The sequence below is a fragment of the Canis lupus genome, chromosome 15 (genome assembly GCF_011100685.1).
Source record: "Canis lupus familiaris isolate Mischka breed German Shepherd chromosome 15, alternate assembly UU_Cfam_GSD_1.0, whole genome shotgun sequence".
NCBI classification, from domain to species: domain Eukaryota; kingdom Metazoa; phylum Chordata; class Mammalia; order Carnivora; family Canidae; genus Canis; species Canis lupus.
The window spans coordinates 37,556,122-37,579,638 of record NC_049236.1 but is presented as its reverse complement, the minus strand read 5'-3'; the positions used below and the strand labels follow the sequence as shown (position 1 = coordinate 37,579,638).

The window sequence follows — 23,517 nt, the reverse complement described above, 5'->3', positions numbered from 1 at the left end:
AGTACCCGGTAAGAACTGTTTCTCAGAAGGAAAACTGACTGGTTTGAGCTGTATTGTTAATGAAATCAAGAGCTAGGCTCAAGCTTCGAACTCTCTGGGGCTAGAAGCCTGGGCGTCTGCATCACTGCAGGCTGACTCCTGCAGGTGAGCTGTACCACCTGCCCTGTGCTTCCTAGGAAGGCAGCCGAATGGGGCAGCATAAGCCCAAGGCTCACCGAAAATGGGCCTTATGTCTCCAGTCTGACCTTCTGGCCTGGCAGGAGAAATAAAGGCCTGGTGACCAGCAGAGAGGCTGCTGGAGGCTGAAAGGCATGATTTGTATTTGTCTCCTCTCCACCACCCTCCCTCCCTTCCTCTTCTTTATATTTTGGTTTGGAAAGTGTAGACATTTCTGCATCTATTTAAACTGGATTTCAACCAATTGGAGATTTGTCAGTGAATGGGGTCGTAATAAATAAAGCTCTCCAGACTTTCTCGGAGTTTGAAGTAGTAATTTCATCTTTTTTTTTTTTTTTTTTTATCAGAGCTGGTCTTCCATAAGCCTTTTTGATGAGTTTTGCAAAAACAAAATCCATGTGGGCTGGAATTCTCAAACTTAGTTTCAGGTTAAAATTAAAGATAAACATTTACTGAGAGTTGATGTTTTGCAAAAAAAAAAAAAAAAAAAAGTTGTTTCAAAGCCCTCTGTAACTCCAGAAAACTTGGCATGCTTTCTGAAATTCAGCCTTTCATGTTGTTAATCTTCCCCAAGCCCCAGTGATGTGACATAACCTGAAAAGAGCTAACTTAGGAATAAAATTTAAGCAATCAAATTGGTTAACCTTTCAGCATTGACAAATCAGCTTAGCAAATACTATGGCAGGTGTCATATGTGATGGTTGAGGTGTCCAGATGGGACATCAGCTAATGGTCATGCCTGTCACTGACCCATCATTCCAATGAAGAGGAACAAGACTCATTGTCTTACAGCACTGAAGACACACTCCACTAGCTTTGAGCCCAACCATCAATTGTTTTTTTTTTAAGTTATAGCTTATTTTATGATATTTACTCACAAATGAAAGCACAGCATAAATAATGTTAAAATAGAATAAATCTACTTTCCGTAGAAGGGACTTTACGGGGTTAAGAAGGTAGAATAATGTATGATGACTGAAGGAGGTCTTGATACATAAACAGAAAAACCTGGAGATACAAATGAGTGAAAAGGGGAACAAAATGACTTGGAAATCCCCTTCCCTGGTGACCAAAGGCAAAAGTGACATGTTTGTTTCTGTGTTCATAAGTCTGTGTTTGAAAGCTATTTTTTAAATTGTGACTGCCCAACCAATGAATAGGAGAAGGTATTTTTCACCTTTTCTGACATGGCAGTCTGGAATGGTTTGCAGTGAAATGTTAACAATAGAAAATGAGGTACGTATTATTCGAGGTCAGCCACAGGAAAGCAAGACCTTAACTTATGACAGTCCTGGTACAAACTTGTAAAGGGCTGATGCCCTTCTCAATCGCCATGCTTTGTAACACAGGAGTTAACAAATGGTCCAAAATATGGGTGTAAGAACTGATCTCCCCCGCACCAGTTACAATAAAATGCTTTATAGATTGACCTGAAATGGGAAATAGGAAAATTGGACTATTTGGGGCTTTGCTAAATAGAAACTCCATTTTCCCACTCTTGGTTCCCACAAGGAGGAGAGTTTCTCTGGCTTCTTTATTTTTATATTGGAGAAAAAGAATAACCGAGTATGCTCATCCTAGCTCCCTGTTTCTCTTGAGATGGCTGCCCACAGGGAACATTCTTTTGCCTTTGCTTCTCTGCTGCTCCTGCAGGAGAAGGGTCAGGGGGCCTACTGGCTCCAGTATTGGTGTGACCCAGTAGGTATGTCTGCCTAACTCCAAAACTGAATAGTCGTAAGTCCACTTGGCTTCCAGAACTTATTTGTCTCCCCAACTTCGTCTCCATCAGCATCTTCATTCTTTATCTCTTTTATGTTTTCAAATTATTCAAAACTTGAGCAGAAGCAAAACCCCAACATTTAGCATGCCTTCTGTATCACTTCAATTAGTATTGGCAAAAATGGTACCAGAAACTTAATGGTCTCTGAGAAGTTTTATCCTCACCAGGATGTTAACACCATATGGGTGTCAGCTGTCCCAAGTTACAATCCATGGACTTTTAAACACTGTTGGAAGAAATGTTCCTACAAGAGCCTAATTTTGGCACTCTGCTTTTACCATTAGAGATAAAGTGAATTCACCTCTATGTTGACTTCATTCTCAGAGGTAGTCACGGGAGAACTTCCTACCTTCTAGCAATGGTTTAGGAATTTGGATGGTGGCAGCTCCAGTCACTCATGAACTCTGTTTAGTACTCTGGCCTTCACAAAATCTTGTGAACATTTTGGTTTTATGTTGCTATGTCCATTACTGCTGATTCCTATCATGAAATTGGTTAGGTCTCAGAGATCTTCCTTCCCCAAATTTTTTGACTTCCTGTGTAATTACTAAATTCAAAATCAGCTTGAACTCCTGTAGGAAAAGTATCTTTTGAGGTATGAACCAGCTACATAAATTTAAGGGTGGTTCACTCTCTTAGCCATGAAGGCAGCTCAAGGAAGTATAAAGGAGGAACAGAATTTGATCCAGCTATTCTTCCCAAGTTTACCAATTATTATTTATATGAAAAGTTATTTCATCTCTATTGGGGAAAAGTGAGTAAAGAGAGTCTGAAACATTCCCCCTACCCTAAAACCAGAAGGGGAGATGTGGTGCTCAGAACACATTTTTACATTGCTTCTTGGTAAAATTCAATTTTCTTCTTCAAGGGTACAGGGAGTTGCCATAGGTAAAACATTTGGTAAAATGTCTTCTTGACTTTTAGCAGCAGCTGGGGAAAATGTCTGCACCAATGCAGTGTAAATAATTGATATGCTTTTGGACAACTTCCCAATTTATATTTTCTCTTTAAAAAGGTAAAAATAAAACCAAAATCCAAAAGGCAACCCCATGGAGATCAACTAGATGTGTGAAACTCACTTTTTCAAAATAAAACAAACCCAATTCTCATCCCAGCTTGGGCTGAGATGGTATGTGTACTGGCATGTGGACTAGGAAAGACATTTCCCAAAGGGTGAAAAGCGAGAGACTAGTGCCTATTATTTTAGTAGTCACCTGAAGTATGAAAAGTTTCAGAAAGAAAGAAACTGAAAAAGGTTTAACTAACTCATACATTTATGTCTGGCTGTCCTCCAAGGGGCTGTTAATCCTGTGGCTGATGGACAGGAACTCCAAGCAGAGGTGCTAATCTAAGGGAAGCTGGGAAACTTGTGGGTCGGCAACTTGTAGTTCAGGGCTGTGACTCTGAAATCAGTCAGCTGGGGTCAAATTCTGGACCTTCTACTTATTAGTACTTTGATCTTGGGCAAGCCATTTAACATCTTTGGGTCTCTATTTACTCATATGTAAAATGGTGATGATGATAAAAGGCCTACCTCACTGAGTTGCTAAGATGAAATGAATTACTGTACTTAAGGCCCTGGGAGCAGTGTCTTCCACTAAGTAAACACCATATACCATGCTCTTATTAGATAACTAAGCTAAAATTGAGTAGGAGATGGTAGAAAGAGGTCAAAGTTGAGTACCAGAGACATGCTGGGCCTGCATTAGAGTTCTGGTTGTACCACTAATTCAACAATAGCTGGTACTCAGTACATGTCACTTAACTTCTCTGAGTCTCTGGTTTCTCCTTGGTAAAATGTGGGAAACACAGCCTAACTCCATAGCACTGTCTTGAGGACTCAATGAACACAAAGTTTCTGTAAGTCCTATCCAGTAATAAGATGTCAATAATTATTTATATTCGTCTTTTGCCGTCTTCTTGCCCTAACTCCTGAAGGTCTTCATGGTTTCTTACAACTAAAGTCTATTCTAATAGCCTAAAATATCACTGCACTTGCCAAGATGTTGTAATTGACCTAGAACTAATAAAGTAGATGAGGAAGTGAGGTAAAAGGAACTTTTACTCTCGGCTCCCGAAGCCTTATTTTGAAGGTCGACCTATCCAGAAGCATCACATTCAACCACAAATGTTTATAAGTACCAGAACAACACTAGTAGTCAAAGGAGTTACGACGCCAAAAATACCATCTTTTCTGGCTATGGAGAACTTACGTTAGAGGAGAAGAAAGAAGAAAAGCTCACTAGTAGCTCTTCTGGATAATGACTGTGATTCATGTACCGACAGATGTATAAACCAAATGTTATAGGGGCTGAGAATAGTAAGTGAGACTATCTGGTTTTCCATATGGAAAAACTTTAAGACAGAGGTAATATCTGACGTGTCCCTTAAGGCTGAGCAGGATTTGGATTGGCTGTACATACATATACAGCCAAATACATACCATACCAAACCAATAGGCATTGTCATGGAGTGAATTGTATCCCCACCCAAATTCATATAGTGAAGTCTTAACCCCCATTACCTCGAAATATGACTGTATTTGAAGATAGGTAATTAAATAAAAATGAGATCATATGGGTGGCCCCACCCCAATGTGACTAATGTTCTTATAAGAGATTAGAACCCAGGTGCACACAGAGGGAAGACCATGTGAAGACACAGAAAGAAGCTGATCATCTTGAGCCAAAGAAAGAGACCTCAGAAGAAACCAGCCCTGCTGACTTGACTCAGACTTGCAGCCTCCAGAACCATGAGGAAACAAGTTTCTGTTGTTTAAGCCATTCTGTCTGTGGAGCTTTGTTATGGAAGCCCAGGCAAATGAACACAATCATCAACAAAGTCTAGAATATAGTAGGGTGCATATTCAGGGAAAGTACAATTTTTCTTTTACATAATCTGAGTAGGGGATTAGGGAGAGATAAGAGTAAAAGAGGGATTTAAGTAAAAGAATGGAAGACCTTGGACATAGACTAGGAACCTGGATTTTCTTCAGTATATAAAGGAGTGTCATTCAAGAATTTTTGAATGGAGAATGGCATTGTTAGGTGGGTCCTTCAGTTTTATTTATAATAGTAAAAACATGGGGAATGAGCCATTTATCTATGAATAGGTGAATTGATTTTCATGGGGGTAGGACGTATTAGCATAGGAAAGACTAGGAAGCACAGAGCAGTGTGGAGGCCATCTTTTTTAAAGATTTTATTTAAATCTTAGAGAGAGAGAGAGAGAATGCACAGGCAGGGGAAGCAGAAGGCAGAGGAAGAGGGAGAAACAGACTTCCCACTAAGGAGAGAGCCTGATTCAAGGCTTAGTCCCAGGATCCTAGGATCATGACCTAAGCCAAAGACAGATGCTTAACCTACTGAGCTACCCAGGTGCCCCATTCTGGAGGCCATTTAGGCAACACTTGTAAAAGATACTGAATTGTGAGATTGAGGGGAGGTGGATGGCAGTGGCAAGAATGGAAAAGAAGTAACATCCATCTAGTAAGTCCCATGATGGGACTGACTAGATGAGGTGGTGGAAAGGAGTAAGGAGACCAGGAGAACATCTGAGGAGTGAGTTGGTGAACTCAAATGTATACAGTGAAATGTAATGTAAACATGAGACTTCCTATGTAACAGTACACTGGCTGGAGAACAGTTGGATCCAATGCTGAGGATAGAAGTCAAAGCTCAAAGAAGATATAGAAGCCTCCTGAATAGTGAAATAGTTGTCACCACAACAGTGGATGGACAGGCCAATGGAGAGTGTACAGAAAACCAAGGCTTACCTATAATTGGGAGCTGATGATGACAAAAGATTTCAGGATAGATGGGGTAGTTAACATTGCTCAAAGTTAGAGAGATGGCATGTAGAAGCACAGAATATCTGTTGTTTTTTGTGAGCTTTGAGAGAACAGTGACTGCAATGTCATGGAGAGCAAGGCAGATAATGCCAAAGAACAGGAGAACAGGATTGTGCATGGCACTGACCATGAGTGCCTCCTTTTTTTTTTTTTTTTTTTTTTTTCCATGAGTGCCTCCTTACATTTAGCCCTCTCCTTTCCTCTTGCCTCACCCTAATCCTGGCCCTGTCATAGAATGAAGTGGGCTTGGCATGAGGCAATAGGGACTCAGAAGACTGGGCCTAAGTGGAGAAAGAATAACAAGTTCAACTTATTTTTATTTTTATTTTTTTTTTTTTCAACTTATTTTTAAACCTACTTTATTGTGATAGCATTTATATAAGATAAAATGTGGCCATCTTAATTATACAGTTCAACGAGTTTTGATAAGTTTTTGTAACCACCAATAAAATCAAGATAAGGAATATTTTTACCAACACAAAAGATTTAATGATTTTCCTGTTTCATCTAATATCCTCCTCACCCCCAAGCCCCAGGCCACTGATCTGCTTTCATTCACTATGTATTAGATTTGTCTTCTCTAGAGTTTCATAAAAGTTGAATTGAGCAGTAGGGACTTTTATATATCTAGCTTCTTATTTTAGCATAAACGTAATTGAAGTTCACCCACCTTTTGTTATTATTTTTCTGCTAAATAGCTTTCCAGTGCATGGTTGTACCATTAAAAAAATTATCAAAAAAAAAATCTATTCACCTATTCATAGATAAATGGCTCATTCCCCATGTTTTTACTATTATAAATAAAACTGCTATGAACATTCATGTTGAAATTCTAAATGGTTGAGTATTTTGAAACTGAATATCCCAATTGTTTATTTTTAGTATGGAGAAATGCTTAATTTTAATATTTTGGTTTGTGTATTTTAGTGTTGTGTTAAAATGACTTAGTCCTACTAACATTTTTAAAAAAAATTTGTTTGGATCTTTTATGTGTCCAGGGAAAAACAGAATTTTACTTCTTCCTTTTAATTGGTGTGCCTGTAATTCCTTTTTCTTTCTTCATTGCACCGGCTAGCACCTCCAGGACAATGCTGAATAGAAGTGTAAGAATGAGTATCCTTGCCTAGTAGTTCCCAGTCTTAGTAAGAAAACAATTGGTCTTATAATTTTCAGTGTTAGCGGAAGAAGCCCTTTCTCCAAATTAAAAAGGTTTCTTGGGATCCCTGGGTGGCGCAGCGGTTTAGCACCTGCCTTTGGCCCAGGGCGCGATCCTGGGGACCCGGGATCGGATCCTACATCGGGCTCCCAGTGCATGGAGCCTGCTTCTCCCTCTGCCTATGTCTCTGCCTCTCTCTCTCTCTCTGTGTGTGACTATCATAAATAAATAAAAAATTAAAAAAAAAAAACCTACTTACGTGAGATGTCCCTACTAACCATCAGAATAGCTAAAATAAAAAAAAAAATACTGATGATACCAAGTGGTGACAAGAAATTGAAGCAACAGGAACTCTACACATTTAAAAAACAATAAAAAGGTTTCTTTATATAGTTCCAGTTTTTATTATGAATGGATGTTGAATTTTTGCATGCTTTTCCTGCATCTTTTAAGGTAACCATGCTCTTCATTAAAGAAATTACATTGCTGAATTACAACGGCAGTGAATTAAGTCAATTGATTTTCAAGTGTTAGACCAATCTGGCATTGCACTTGATCATTATATGTTTTTATTTTTATATAGCTAGCTTTGATTTTAATGCTTTGTTGAGGCACTTTTTGATTCTATGTACACGAAGAATATTCTGTAGCTTTTTCTATCTTATAGTATTTTAGGATTTGTCTTATGTCTTCCTTAAAACTTATCAGTAAATCTATTGGGTCTGGGGTTTTCCTTTGAGAAAAAATTCAACTTAGGAATTTAATTATTAAAATTGAGGATTTTTAAAGTTTTCTATTTCTTCTTAAGTTCTGTAATTTGTGTCTTTCAAAGAATGCATCCATTTCACCCAGGATGTCAACTTCAGTGGCATGAAATTGCTTAAAATATTCCCGAATTATTCTCTTAATATCTGTCGCTTCTGCAGTGATGGTTTCCCTTTTTTTTTTTTTTTTTAATTTTTATTTATTTATGATAGTCACAGAGAGAGAGAGAGAGAGAGAGGCAGAGACACAGGCAGAGGGAGAAGCAGGCTCCATGCACCGGGAGCCTGATGTGGGATTCGATCCCGGGTCTCCAGGATCGCGCCCTGGGCCAAAGGCAGGCGCCAAACCGCTGCGCCACCCAGGGATCCCTCCCTTTTATTCCTCATTCCCCCTTATCCCATTAAAGGTCAGTCTAATTAAGATTTATTAATTTTATTGATCTTTTCTAAAAGCCAACTTTTGGTTTTATTGGTTTTTCTCTAATTGGCATTCATTTTTCTATTTTAATTGATTTCTATGTTATCTTTGTTATTTCCTTTTTTCCACTTGGTGTCTTTTGTTTGATGTTTTTGTTTTTTGTGGGGTGGGTTTTTTATTTATTTATTTATTTATTTTGCTATTTTCTCAATATGGAAGCTTAAATAATTTAATTAGACTTTTATTGTTTTCAAATGGAAGCATATTCATTTTTCTTTAATCATTGCTCCAGTTGCATCCAGAAAATTTGCAATTTCAAATTTGCAATCCAGAAATCAATTGCATCCAGTTGCATCCAGTTGCATCCAGAAAATGATAGACTTTGTTTTAATTTTCCTGCAGAGCAAAATATCTTCAATATTTTTTCTTGTGATTTCTTCTTTAACCAATAAGCTTTTTAAAAGTATATTACTTAGTCTCCAAACGTTCAAAGATTTTGAAGATTTATTTTTTGATATCCAATTTAATTCTGCATGGTTATATAATATATATCTTATGATTGCAATCTTTGTCTTTTATGGCTCAAAATATAACGTCCTAGTGAATATATGTGTATATTTGTAAAGAATATATATTCTACTCTTATTGGATAGAGTGTTCTAAAATTTAAAATTTGGCCAAGTTGATTTTGTCGTTCATTGAGAGTGTTCAAGTCTCCTATATCTTTCCTGATTTATCTATTTGTTCTATCAGTTGTTAAGAAAGGGGTTTAAAATCTGTAACTAAAAATTGTGAATTTATTTCCTCCTTTATTTCATCAGTTTTTTGTTTCATGTATTTTGAAATTCTATTGTTAGGTGCACACACATTTAAATTTGTTAGGCCTTCTTCATGAATTGGTGCTTTATCATTGGGTTATGTCCCTTTTACCATTGATAATATCTCTTGTTCCAGTTTCTTTGATTCTAATTTAGCCACTCTAGCTACCCTATAATTGGCGTTGTGTTGTATATCTTCCCCTTACTTGTACTTTTAAACTGTTTCTTTATATTTAAAGTCAATTTCTTGTAGGTAGCATGTATTTGAGATTTGCTTTTGTTGTAATATGTTCAGGCTGCTATAATAAATTACCATAGACAGGTGGCTAATACACAGAAGAAATTTATTTCTCACAGTTCTGAGGTTGGAAAGTCCAAGATCATGGTGCTGACATGATCACATGAGGGCCTTTTTCCAGATTGTACACTTTTCTCTGTGTTCTCACATTGTGAAAGGGGCTAGGGAGTTCTGTAGGATCTTTTATAAGAGCACTACTCCCATTTATGACAGCTCCATCCCCATGAGCTATTTACCTCCAAAAGCCCCCCACCCCCAACAAAAAACAAAAACCATCACATTGAGCATTAGAATTTCAACATATGGATTTCGTGGGGGACACATTCAGACCATACCAGCTTTCTTTTTTAAAAAATTATTTATTTATTTATTTATTTATTTATTTATTTATTTATTTATTTATTTAACAGAATGAAAGAGAGAGAGAGAGAACACAAGTCAGGGGAGCAAGAGAGGGAGAAGCAGGTGCCCTACTGAGAAGGAAGCCCGACTTGGGGCTCGATCCCAGGACCCTGGAATCATGACCTGAGCTGAAGGCAGATGCTCAGCCAACTGAGCCACCCAGGCACCCATAGCAGCTTTCTTATCCCATCTGAGAAGATCAAATATATAATGTAATTATCAATATGGTTCAGTTTGTATCTATTATCTGGTAACTTGATTTCTATTTGTCCTACTTGTTTCTGTTCATTTCTTTGATTTTCCTTTCTTTTGGATTTATTGTTTTTATGGTTATATTTTATCTTATGATTTATATTAACTTTTCTGGGCTTCTTTGTTTTTTATGTAGTTTCTCCAGGGTTTGCAATCTACATTTTTTACTAAGCAGAGTCTATATAAAATATACCACTTCATCTACAATGAAGCACTTTCTAGTTGTCTTCTCCCATAATTTGTTCTATTGTTGCCATGCATTTTTCCCTACATATTATAGACCCCATGATATATTGTTCTTTATTTACTGCAAATAAGTATTCTTAAAAGAAATTTAAAAGTGACAATTTTTAAAATATATTTCCAATATATTTTCCACTTCCAACATTCTTCATTCCTTTTTGTAAATTCAAATTTTCATCTGGCATCATGTTCCCTTTTCCTGAAGAATCTCCTTTAATATTTCTCATAGTTTAGGTCTGCTAGCAACAAATTCTATTAGCTTTGCTGTGTCTAAAAACAACCTGTTTTCACTTTATTTTTTGGAATATACTTTTACTGGGTATAGAATTCTAGGTTGATAGTGCTATTTTTCTTTCAATATTTTCAATACATTATTCCATTGCCTCTAATTTACATAAAATTAAAATTTGGCATGACATGGAAATGTCAAATAAAATTTCCATGACATCTGAAATAATTCTTATCTTTATTTTTCTATATCTATTTGACTTTTTTCCTTGACTACTTTTAAGATTATTCTCTATCTCTGCTTTTGAGTACTTCAATTATAATAAATTTTGGGGTGTCTTTTTTTCTTTTTCCTGTATACTATTTCTTGTCTCTCTTGGATCTATAGATTTATGATTTTTATCAAACTTAGAAATTTTCTGGTGAGCATATCTTTAGTATAATTTCTGTTCTTCCCACAAACTCTTTACCTCGGGCTTTGATTATAGTTAAATCATTTGACATTTTTTTTGAGGTTCTTAGGTGTTTTTGTTTTGTTTTGTTTTTGTCTTCTTACTCTATGTGCTTAATTTTGGAGTGGTTTCTATTATCATGTTTTCAGGTATGTTTATTGATTATTTGTAATGTCTAATTATTATAAACCCTGTCCAGTAAAATTTCATTTTATACATTTTTTCATTTTTAATTTAATTTTGTTCTTTTTAAATATCTATTTATATTTTTGTCACATTATATTTTTCCTTAAAAATTCTGAGCATATTGAGCATATTTAACATCCTTGTCTGCCAATCCTATCATCTGTCACAAATGGATCAGTTTACATTGACTGATTATCTTTTTCCTGTACAAAGTCATTTTCCCTGCTCTTACATGTCTAGCAGAATTTTTTTATTGAAAAATGGACATTATAAATTTTCTAATGTTAAGTGCTGCTTTTTATTTATATTATTATTGTTTTGCTCTTCCTTGAGTGTCAGTAAGCTGTTAAGTTACTTGTGGATCATGTCAATCCTTGTGAGACTTGATTTTAAGCTTTTTATATATATATATATATATAACATATATAGTATATATATATTTAAGATATATATATATATATATATATATATATATATATATATATAGTAAGCATGGGGCTAGTTTAGTCATACTTGTAAGCTGTGAGTGTTCTGAAGTGTCTACTGAATGCCTGGTGTATTCAATATGGTCTCTCCATATTGGTTGGCTTCTGAAAACACAAAAAGTTCTAGCCTCATGTGAGCTCTGGGAACTTTAACTTATAACCCCCCCAAACAAATTCTTTTCCTTGAAAGTTATTCTTTGGTGAATTTCATAGTTTCACTTTACTCATGGCAGATTGATATTCAGCCAAAGACTCAACATGACCCCCATGTAGATTTCAGTAGCTTTTGCTTGTGCCTCCATTTTTCTGATATCCTCCTCTGAGAATGTCAGCTCCCTCAGACTGTCCAGTATATAATCTCTGTTGCCTTAACTCTGAGACACTGCAGGGCTCTGGTTAGGCTTCTCCTTTCTGCATATTGATACAGGAATTTTAAGGGGGAAACTGACGCAGTCTTAGGGCTTAACTCTGTTTTTTATTGGGGCTCACAGTCCTATGCTGCCTCTGGTCCAGTGTCTGAAGGCAGTTGTTTCCACATTTTGTCCAGTCTTCTAGTTATTTATAGTGGGAGGATGAGTCTGAATCCTGTTACTCTCTCGTGGCCAGACACAAAAGTTGTCTAATTTATTTTTTCAAGGCTGTGCTAAGCAATCGAATACAATATTTAGAGTACCAATTTATAGGACTACAGAGTGGAATTCTGCTTTTTAATAACAGCTATTCGTTATTGAGAATCTATGAGTATACAGCACAGGGCTAGATGCTTTATATATCTTTCTTATTTTGTTCTCATAATAGCTTCTAAAGAGATGTATTATTATCACTTAACAAGGGAGGAAATAGTGGCTGTTAGCAGTAGGGACTAGAGTTCAGGTTCAGACCAGGGACTGTCTTAATGCTGGTGCTGGTCCATTACCCTGTGTTCCTCTCCTCCTTTTGAGATGCATGAAAGAAGGATAATGTGGCAGTCCTTGAGGGATTCTCACAGTGGAAGGAAAATTTTAGGGTTAAAGAAGGGACTAGAAGATGAAAGAGCATGGCCTGGCAAAATTACTGTATACGGGTAGCCTAGTCTCTCTCTGCTCCGTGACTCACAGACTTCCCAGTTGCAGCCCGTGTCCTAATAAAATGGAATTCATGCTTTTCACTTTGAAATGTTCAGTTTAGATTCATCTGCCCTCATTTTCACAGGTTTTCTGCACCATTCCTAACTTTCAGAAAGTTTGCAATTTTTCCTCCTGCCACTTGGAGTCTTGGTTGGCAAAGGCTATGTCTGGCCTCTTATTTAATTTTCTCTAACTTCTTGTCACTCCGCTATGCCCCTGCTGGTTTTCTGTTTGGGATTTTTCCGTCTCTTTCTGCTGCTATTATGAAATAGACCTTTGGACTCTGGGGTTCTTTCCGTAGGGTTTTAAGCATATTTTTGTGATTCCTATTATTAAAAAAAATCCTTCCTCGATTATCAACTTCTGCCTAAGCATGAGCCAATTTCTGCACTTGTATTTTTGGCTATTTCCTCAAGAATGGAGCTCAACCCTCTTTTTCTGCAGATGCATACAATTGCAGCACCTCTCCCCACCCCCATTCCAGAACTAATCAAAGCACACAAACAGCATTCAGAGATTTACTTGAAAACCTCTTACTACTCAAATCAAATAGCTTTTCATCAGCCCTGATTTTATTTAATTTAACATTTGATTTGGAGATTCAACTGGTCATTAACACCCTTTATCAACTTCAGTTATCCTTTATCCTCATTCTGTTTTCCTGTATAAGACTTACCATGCACACAACTGGATATTACTTTACATTCTTCTCTTCTCTGGGGTAGTGCTAAATTCAGTTTGGAAATCAAGATGTTTCTTGCATCCAAATTTGTTACCTATATGTTGCAACTGGTCCCAGAGCTTTTGATCTCTCTTCTTATTAGGATAAGAATTAAATGCATGGTGGCAGATAGGTTGTATCATGCATGCCAACTCTAATGCTGAGCTGATGAAGACTCTGAGGATTTGTTAAGCTTAGAAGGGAAAAGTGTGGCTATCAATTAGCAATGGCAACCATGTTAATGGAAGAGGAGGATAGTGACACAGATTTCAAATGTTTGATGATCCTAGAAACTTTTACTTCTCTGATGACGATGGCTATGGGCTGACCTGACAATAACTAATTTAAGAAAAATAAAATCTTAAACTTCCAGACCTGAAATAAATCTTACAGTATAATTACCCTTTTACGAGTGCTTATTTTAGGCCAGAAACTGCTAAATTGTTTTATAATTCATTTACTGAAACCTCTTAGGCACTCTGTGATGTATATATTATTATTATCCAATTTAGAAGCAAAGAATGAGACTCAAAATTATATAGTGCTTGCCCAAAGCCATAAAGCTAATAAGTGGGGGAACCTGGCTATGAATTCAGTTTTGTCTGATTTGAGACCTGACCACTGATGAGAAAAGTGAGACAGAAAAGTTTCACTTGCAGGCTTACGTGGCAGAGATAAACCCATTTTATTTTCTGCCTTGACATGTTTTCATGTCACATTTCATTCCACATTTCCCAGTTTCCCTTGCAAATAGATGGGACCATACAACTGAGTTCTAGCCAGTGGAACATAAGTGGAAATAATACATGCAACTTCCAGGTTCCAGGCCCATAAAACTTCTCCTGCATTCTCTTATGCTCTTTCTTTCTTCCTCTCCCAGCAAGACATGGCCTAGAAGACTGTGAGGTCCTAGGAGTTGTGGATCTAATAGAAGGAAATGTCTTAGGTCCCTGAATGTCTTGGTGATGTAGTGCCCAACGCTGACCACACTGGTCTGTGATATGTGTAAGAAAGAAACTTTTATTATGCTAACTTACTCTAATTTGAGGGTTATTTTTTACCAGAGGTAACCTAGCATGGACAGTTTGTCCCACTACCCAGCACAATGAGTCAAAATGTATTCTCCAAAACATGCTTCTCAAGTTCTGATCATTTGATTTCCTGCCAGTTTTATATTTTACCACAGATGCAAATGCCTCTGTTTTCTATGTGTTGCTACCTTAATGAGATTACTTCTTCTCCATTTTCATTTATTCTGATGCCTAGCAAGGTTTACTGTAGCAGCAACAGCAGAATCCATGTCCTGTAATGGATGCCTGCCATTTCGTATTGACCTGATTTTTGGTTCTATCTTTCCCTGTCCTCTAAATATCTCAACCAGAACTTCTTTTCCCATCAACTGTGCTTCCTTCTTACACTCAATTTCAATTTTTTCACCTAAATAGTATTGTCATTCTGACTCCAGGCTGAGGATTAAAAAACTCAATCTGTTCCCTTAAAATTGGAATTCAAGTTCATATTTTGTAGGGATTCTTTCTCCTCATGTATTGTTCCTTGTTTGGTTGTTTATCCGATATGAATCTTATGTTCCAGACTTACTGGCATCCTTTGAAAGGAAAGGCACTGCTTAAAGAAGTTTTGTGCTATGCCTTGTCAAACAAAAACATTTGTGCTTGTTAACATTCTGTTGTTATTATGGTGTCTATCTGACGCTATCACATATGTTTAATACATGGTAATAATGTTTATGGAATCACTTCGTTATAATTACAGTAGGGACTCATGATCACAGCAGCAGGAAAGAAGCTATAGGCTTGTCAAATCAGATCATTATAACTGCCCCTTTCTCTATAAGTACATATGGGCAAGCTGGAAGCCTGCTGCCAATACCACCTTGCTGTTAGGCTGTGTGTTCATATGGGGCTCAATTTGCATCCCTGGGGCACATTTCCACACCCCCACTGAGTTATCTCTGCTTAAAAACCCCATGTGATGGGAATGGTGCCCACAGAACTGCCATGGGAGTGCCAGCGATTGAAACAGTAGAAAGAAATTGAGCCAGTAATAATAATAACAACAATATGTATGCATGTATATGTGTGTGGTATATACATCTCATTTTATTTCAGTTTTCAGTGTGAGACTCAATTCTATAGAATACCATTCAGGGAAATGTCACTTTACATGTTTCCTAGAGAAAAGCAAAGAGCAAAGCAAACACTATAAAGAGCAAGAAAAACATTGGCAGAGTTGAAGCAGGTTTTCTTCTAAGATTTGTGAGACAAAACTAATGAGAAGTGGAATATTCCAGAGAAGGAATTGTCCATCCAGGTCAACATTTCCAAAAGTGTATTATCTGGAATTTCAGTCCTTCAGAGGTTAATAGGTGCTAACATAAACAGAGTGTTTTGGGCTCAAATGAGTTTTTTAAAACCTGGGTTAACCAAGTTAAATTGGTTTCTTCTTAGGCCTTTTAACACTGTAATGGACAATTAGACTTTAAGAGAGGGCAAGAGCAGAGGCAACACAAGGCTGGTTTTCCAGGAACAACTTATCAAGATCTTTAATTACAGAGATAGGCTTATCAAAATAAAAGTCTCATCATTGCCAGCATTAACAAAGAGCAGCAGGAGGCAGTCCTCTGCAAAACATTTTGGCCTGGAAATTGAGATGCACAGAAAATCTAAGGGTTTTTAAAAGACTTTACTTCGTGTTTGTAATGTACAGGCATAGGCTTTATGCCTCCTTTGAGGCTGTTTGGAAGATAAATAACTGTTCATTCCTCACATTGAATTTATGAGAGAGAAATTATAAATCCTAGATGATACTGACTTGATTTATTTCAAATCGACTTTCACATCCATGAGGTTGGCAGAGAGGACATAGAGCCAGCCCTGCCTTGTCACTTTCCTTCTTAAATCAGGAAAAAGAGGTCACTCTTTGCTGGCACTCTTTTACAAGACTTATTTCCAGCTATATCCTTCTATATCCTTGTACCCCCTCCCTTCTCTGGAACTACCACCATCCCATCCCATCTGTGATTCTGTCTTTGAATCTGCCACTTCTTGTGGTCTCCTTCCATCCTACCTCTTACTATGATTAACTATCACTCAGCTTTATAAAATATATCTTCTCTAGTTACCTCCTTCTCTTTACTACCTAATTTCTCAAAGACTGGTCTGCTGTCTGCCTCTTGCATTTCTTTATTTTGCCTCACTCCTTAACATTTATCATATGGTTTTTATTACAACCATCTCTCCAAACAGAAAATATCTGCAAATCATATATTCTGATAAAGATTTAATATCCAGAACATATAAAGAACTCTTAACACTCAACAATAAGACAAGTAACAATTTTTTAAATGGGCAAAGGACCTAAATGGACATTTCTTCAAAGACGATACACAACTGGCCAATAAGCCCATGAAAGATACTCAATATCATAAGTCATTAAAACAAATGCAAATCAATGCCACAATGAGATACTACTTCATACTTACTAGGACAGCTGTAATGGGGGGGGGGAACCCACAAAACAAAACAGGTGTCAACAAGGATGTGGAGAACTTGGAATCCTTACACATTGCTGCTGGGAATGCAGAAGATGCAGCCACTGTGGAAAATAGTTTGGTGTCTTCCTCAAAACACTAAACATGGAAAATCATATGATCTACCAATTTCACTCCTAGGTATAAACTCAAGAGAATTGAAAACAGCCACTTGAACAGATACTTGTAAGCCAATAATCATCACAATCTTTTTCACAATCATCAAAAGGTGGGAATAACTCAAATATGATCAATAGATGAATGGATAACAAAACATGGTATATGGCTACAATGGCATATTATTCAGCCATAAAAAGCAAGGAAATTCTGACACATGATGCAACATACATGAACCTGGAACACACACTAAGTGAATAAGTCAGACATAAAAGGAGAAATACTGTACAATTCACTTATACGAAATATCCAGGGTAGGCAAATTCACAGAGACAGAAAATGGATTAGATGTTACCCAGAGTTCATGGGGGGAGGAGGAATGAGAGGTTATCCTTAATAGTCTAGTGGTTACAGAGTTTCTGTTTGGGATAATAAAAAATATTTTAGAAATAGTGGTGATGGTTGCACAAATTGTGAATGTAATTAATGCCATTGAGTTGTACATTTCAAATTGGTTAAAATGGTAAATTTTATGATAAATATATTTTAGCATCAAAAAGAAAAAAAAAGGACATTCCAAAGAAATGCTTCTCTTGGGTGAAACAGGGCTTTGTGTATTCATGGAAGTCTATTCTTCAGGATCTTTGCCACTCGCTTCCAGGTGTCACTCTCTGTAAGGCTTTTCCTGACTGCCCCGCTCTGCTCTTTCCTGTGGCTGTGGTGAGTATAGCATAGGCTCTCAATAAATATTTTTAGAATGACAAACCAGTGAATACAGTCCTAGAAGGAGTTCAAAGAGTTCCTGAGGAGGATAAGAACTCTTATTTCATCTTCCTTAGCGGCCCTCCTAATGACACAAAGATTCACTTCCCTCTCTTTTAAGGAAGTTGAGCCAAAGACTGAGAAGAACAGGAACTCTATGTGAAGTGTAATAAAATGGAGTTCAGGACACACCATCCCAAAATATGGCATCTTGGAATATTGACAGAAGAACTCCAAGATAAATCCAAACAAATAGGCCTTGCTAAGTTTCCTCAGTTTACTCCCCTCTCAGCTCATACCTTTTGTCCTGTCACATATTCCCATGACTCTCCATCCTTCATCAAAACTCACATAAGAACACTCAGGTTTAACCACTTCTTAAGGTCTTCATTTCTTATGAAGGCTCATGCACATAAAATCAATGTTAAATAAATTTGTATGTTATTCTCTTGTTAATCTGTCTTTTGTTACAGAGCCCCAGCTTAGAATTTAGAAGGGAAGATGGAAGAGGTTTTTTCCTTCCCCTACACACCAAAATTAGATTTTTCAAAAATATAAAACCACCATAGTTGCATTTTAAAAATATTTACTATTTCCTCTGCTAACCTAACCAAGGCTGGGCTCCAAGGATCTCTTAACCCACATGAGCATACTGACCTTTTCCAGGGATTAAATAAAAACTAGAACAAAAAATAACCATTGTTATTTAGAAAATGATAGTACTGAGAAAAGGGGAAGAAGGGGGATAGAAGTAAATCCTCTGCACCTAAGTTAATGGAGGTTCTCACTGCTAGGAAAAACCCGGGTGTTCAGACATGGAACCAGGTGTATCCTCATCTGGGTTCAGCTGCCAGTTCCTGCCCTGATGCTGTGAACCCAGGAGAGGCCTTCTGTTGGAGGCTTTTATCTGCCCATTCTGGCCTCCCTCTCTGGCTTGTGCTTGCCAACATCAATGACATGTATTGTCCCCCACATTAAGTGCCTGCGGGATGCAGACCATATATGTGGCTGCTTCCTTGTCTTCCTCAGTCCCTGCCTCAGAGCAGATGCCTCACATGTATTTGTTGAGTGATTCCAATTGAAATAGGAGTTATAAACAATGACATTAGTCACACTGCCAGCACAAATCCACAGGCATTCAGGAGGTCTAAAAATGTAAACCCTTGTGGCCTGCTGAAATTATTGTTATACTGCAGGCCCAACTCAAATATCTGTTCTGCTTTGAAGCCTTTCCCGAATGTCCCCCACTGTCCTCCCTGAACACTGTGTGCACCCTTCTTCAGAGCTAAATGATTATGTGTTTGCTCCCTTTCTATTCTGTGAATCCCTGCTGGACAAAAACAACATTTATGTAGGTCTGTGTGGCCTGTTCCTAATGCCATGCCTGGTGTAGAGGATGCCATTGATAAATAATATTTATTGAACTTTTCTGGTTGCCTCTGCCTACCTGCCTTCCTTACACCTCATCTCTCCCCTCTCCCTCCTTCTTCTTTTCTTTCCCCCCTTCTAGGATCTAAATCTAGAAGTTTCAACGACTCTTCAAGAAGCTGAGTCATGAAAGTACCTACCAGGATTTGGTCATCTTCCCAGGAATCCTTTTTATATCTCCCTAAACATATCATCCCTTAGTCTATTTCCATCCCTTTACCCAAACTCATGGTTCTTAGAACATGGATTCTTTAACATTAAATCCAAAATGTGTGTGTGTGTGTGTGTGTGTGTGTGTGTAGAGGGCCTAAGGAATCTGTGAGCCTTGCCTCCCCAAGGAAGTTAAGAACCATAGATCTAGATACTTTATTATAATATAAAAGATGAATTTATTTTTATAAAATAAATACAAGAATGTGAAAGAAGATAAAAATCATTTAAAATGCTTCCACAGTTTTCAAAGCACTCATTTACCCAGAGGGGAGGCATCAAGGGGACTCTTTTGTAATCAAACGTGGAATAGTGACCGAGCTACTCTTCATCGTATCAGCATATCAAATCCACTCTTGAAAACTGCACAGAACTGTGATAAGCTGTGTCCTACATTCCAGGGAATGTGCAATACTCTCAACAAGATGACAGATTCAGGGTTTTATCCAGAAACAAATTATCTTTGTTTGCAGCTGACCTGCAGAAGTTCAAGTTTCTTGGGTTATGTGGACTTAGAAGGCATCTCCCTTTTGAAAAAGGAAGTGCACCACTGCTGCCTCAGATAGATGTGGGGTCTTGGTGGGTGTGTACCTGAGACACACGTGCCAGGTCCAAGAAATGATTTTGAGCAATTACGAATGGTGATCTTGGATGCCTGATATTCAATAATCTGTGTAGTCTCTGGTATCTTACTTCATATGGACTTCCTCATACCCTACATCCTACCCAACACACCTGGCAGGCTGGTTATTAGCCTTCAGAGCTTTAATTAAAAGGATCCCAAGACATAGGATCACAGGCTGTCTTTAGGGGACAGCCCTACTTCAGTGATTAGCAGAGAAAAGAAACAGCTCATGCCCAAAGAAGGCCCCTTTCTCTTAGCAAAAGTATACAGTTAAGGAAGGTCATGTAGAAAAGTGTGCGTTCAATTTCAAGCAACACCAGAGAAAGGCTTTCTCACCCAGCAAAACCAGGGGATGGTGTTCTAACCACAAGAGTTCTGATAAAGTAGAAGGCTCTAGGTCTGAAGCCAATACACTTAAATTGGGGCCCCATCTTCATTAAGCAAAGTAAGTGGTCTTGGTAATCACTTGACCTCTAACAACAATGGCCACCCTTAACTTAGTAAGAGATTATTTATTATTATCACATTTTATCCTCAAAAGAGGCTTATGAAAAAAAGGGGTGGACTTTCATTCTATAAAGAAGGAAACCAGGATGATGACTAGATAATTTGTCCAACATCCTATAGATACTATGCAGGGAACATGGTTTCTATCTAACATCAAAGCTTATATCCTAATCTGTTACCTTATACTCCTCCTTCCCAAAGAGTTTGCAGGCTTGTGTGCCGTCCTTCTATTTTCTGTATGATTCTTCACTTCATGTCCGCACCCCAGCTACATAACACCCTCAACTATGAAAGCTCTTTGTTCCAATCTTCCCAGAGAGTCATGTCCTATCTTGAATGGGAAGAAATACGCAAGCTAATGAAAGGTTCTAATGATCCAAACAAGGGTCATCAAACTGAGGCCCACAGGCCAAATCTGACCTGCTCCCTGTTCTTTGTAAATAAAGTTCTGTTGGGACACTCATGTCCATTATTTAAGTATTATCTATGGCTGCTTTTGCATTCTAAGTACAACAGTTGTGACAGATACATGATGCCCAAAACCTAAAATATTTACCTCCAGCCCCTTAGAGAAAAAGTTTTCCAGCCCTTGACCTATATTAACACACTTTCAATCAATCTACCTATTTCTAACTCATCTTGCACTACCAACTCCAAAATTACCCTGTGACTTGTATTCCTGAAACTTTCCAGGAACCTGTGGGACAGTATGAATCAACTTACTTCTTATCAGCATTTCACCATGATGTGTACTCGATTTCAGTTTTCTCCTCTCTGCTTTGTCAGTTATCATTTCCTTTGTCTTCCAAAAAAAATGTTGGTATCTCTGCTGCTATTTTAATGCACATTCTCACTGTTCCTAAAGGTTGATATTTCTTTTCTTATCTTACTGCCATTTTTGTGGGATTCAGGAATTTACTGGCTGGTACTTTTCAGAAAATAATAAGCCACTCAGGCATTTCAAGCAGAAAGGAATTTAATTTAGGAAATATCTATGTTTAGAAGACTGTGGTAAAGGCTAGCATTTCAAAGATCAAGTAAAGCCTCTGCTTATTCTCAGGTTCATCATTAGCTTTCAGAGGCAGGAAGTAGCAAGAAGCACAGGAAACTATCTGCAGTAATTGCTGATTTTATGATGCTGCATTAAGGGCGACATTGCAAACCAGTGTCCATGGAGACCTCAGGCCCATGGAGGTTCCATCTCTGCACATTCTTGCTAAAGGTCTTATAAAATGCACATTTGTCTGTCTCCTCCCTTCCACCCAACCTGGAAAGACTCTGGCAAGGGATTCTGTTAAGTGTATTCCCAGGGGTGGGGTGGGGTGGGGAGAGGCTCAGAAGGGGAATGGCGCTGCATTACCAACAGTCTCGTGCAGAGGGCTAGACCAGATGAGAGAGTGAGTTCAATTTGCCATATTTAATTTTTCCACTCACCTCCACCTTTTCCTCTCCACCATCAAGGTTTCCGTAAAGCCACTGTTGCCCACTGGATGGTCGCTGCATTCTAGATCCACAGACATGGGTAGGATTCCTATTGTGGTATGACCGTGGGCAGATCATTCAGCCTTGGCTTCCCCTGGTCAAAAAGAGAGGAAAAAATAACTACTTTAGGAATGCTGTGAAGAGAAGTAAGAAAGTGCATGTTCAATGTTTAATAAATTAAAATGCCACACAAAATGAAAGTAGAACTATGTAGACAAATTAATTCTGGTTTATGTTTCTCACTCCAAAGAATAGCGATGTACCTCTCCAGGGAATACATGTACCTGTCAATCTTGTCTTGGACTTCTTTTTATCTATCCTTTTTTTTTTTTTTACCAAAAAAAAAGCTATCTCAAACCCTAAATGTAGCAAAATGTCACCACTAAACTACATTTATTTCATTCTTCATCAGCCTATGGCAGATGTTCTGATAGATAATGAGAACCCTGAACAGCTCTAAGACTTGAGCAAAAGTGGCTCAGATTCTACTTTTTATTACAAAGCCTTGTTTCTATGCAGAGGCCTCAAGGTTACAAGATGTCATTATTTTTATAATTCCAACTGAGGTTTCTTAGTGGCAATATCAGTCTTAAGTCTTAAGTATATGTTACAGCCCAAAATAAAATATATTAATGTCTGTAGTGAAATAATAAAAACCAGAACTTTCACTAATTTAAAAATAGTCTTTTCAAAGCTAGTTTTCTGCCTTGATTAGAACTACTAAGAAATTAAAATTTATTAAATGTGTAGCAGGATGATGACCCAAAGGAGATTAAATTTCTGTTTTATGTTCACTCTTCTTTAGATGGATGGGCCAGAAAACTATGCTGGAATCATAGAAGGAAGATTCTCTCAGAAAGATGAAGATAGAAGGCTTTTAAATCACTAAAAATAACTTTATTCAGAAGTTTGAGCACATGGTCATCAGTCCATTATCAAAAAGAAGGAAAGAAGGCATATTCAAATTTTGTATGCTTAAAGAAATTTTTTTGTATGCTTTAAGAATTTAAAAGGAAAATAGTCCCAAATCATGGGAAGATCCTTAGAGGGGAAGAAAACAGGACAGTAATTCTGGGTTCACATGGAGGCAGATGCACGAACCACTTTTTAGATCCTCTGGCATAGCTTATGCCCCAGGACAGGGCTTCCTAAAGTATGGCACATTGACCCTTGGGGACAGATAATCCATGAGATCAAAACTATATTCATAATAGAGTAAGACATTATTTGCCCCTTTCCCTTATTTTGACATTTACCCACATAGTGGAAAAGCCATGGTGGGACAAACTGCTTACTCCTAAGCATGGATCAGAGCAGTACACCAAACTATTGGTATTTAGGATATTCTTCATAGCTACATGCTTACATCACAAAAATGCCAGTTTTATTTAAGAATGCCTTTAATGAGCTGTACAAATATCTTTATTAAACATTGACCCTTGAGTACATGTCTTTTAAATATTCTATATGATAAAATGGGAAATACCCACAAAGCATATC

The 23,517-nt window shown here is 37.5% G+C and overlaps 1 long non-coding RNA gene and 1 other non-coding gene across 4 annotated transcripts in view; one reads left to right on the top strand and one right to left on the bottom strand.

Moving 5' to 3' along the window:
- The window catches only part of LOC102156315, a 232,546-nt gene that overhangs the window by 28,066 nt on the left and 180,963 nt on the right, over positions 1–23,517 (bottom strand). For both annotated transcript variants that reach the window (XR_005370626.1, XR_005370628.1), the window contains one exon: positions 21,970–22,111. This is a non-coding gene — a transcript (collagen alpha-2(I) chain-like). The remainder of the gene's footprint in view (positions 1–21,969; positions 22,112–23,517) is intronic.
- Positions 1–23,517, top strand: part of LOC111090055 — an 80,945-nt gene that overhangs the window by 32,551 nt on the left and 24,877 nt on the right. The window lies entirely within an intron of this gene.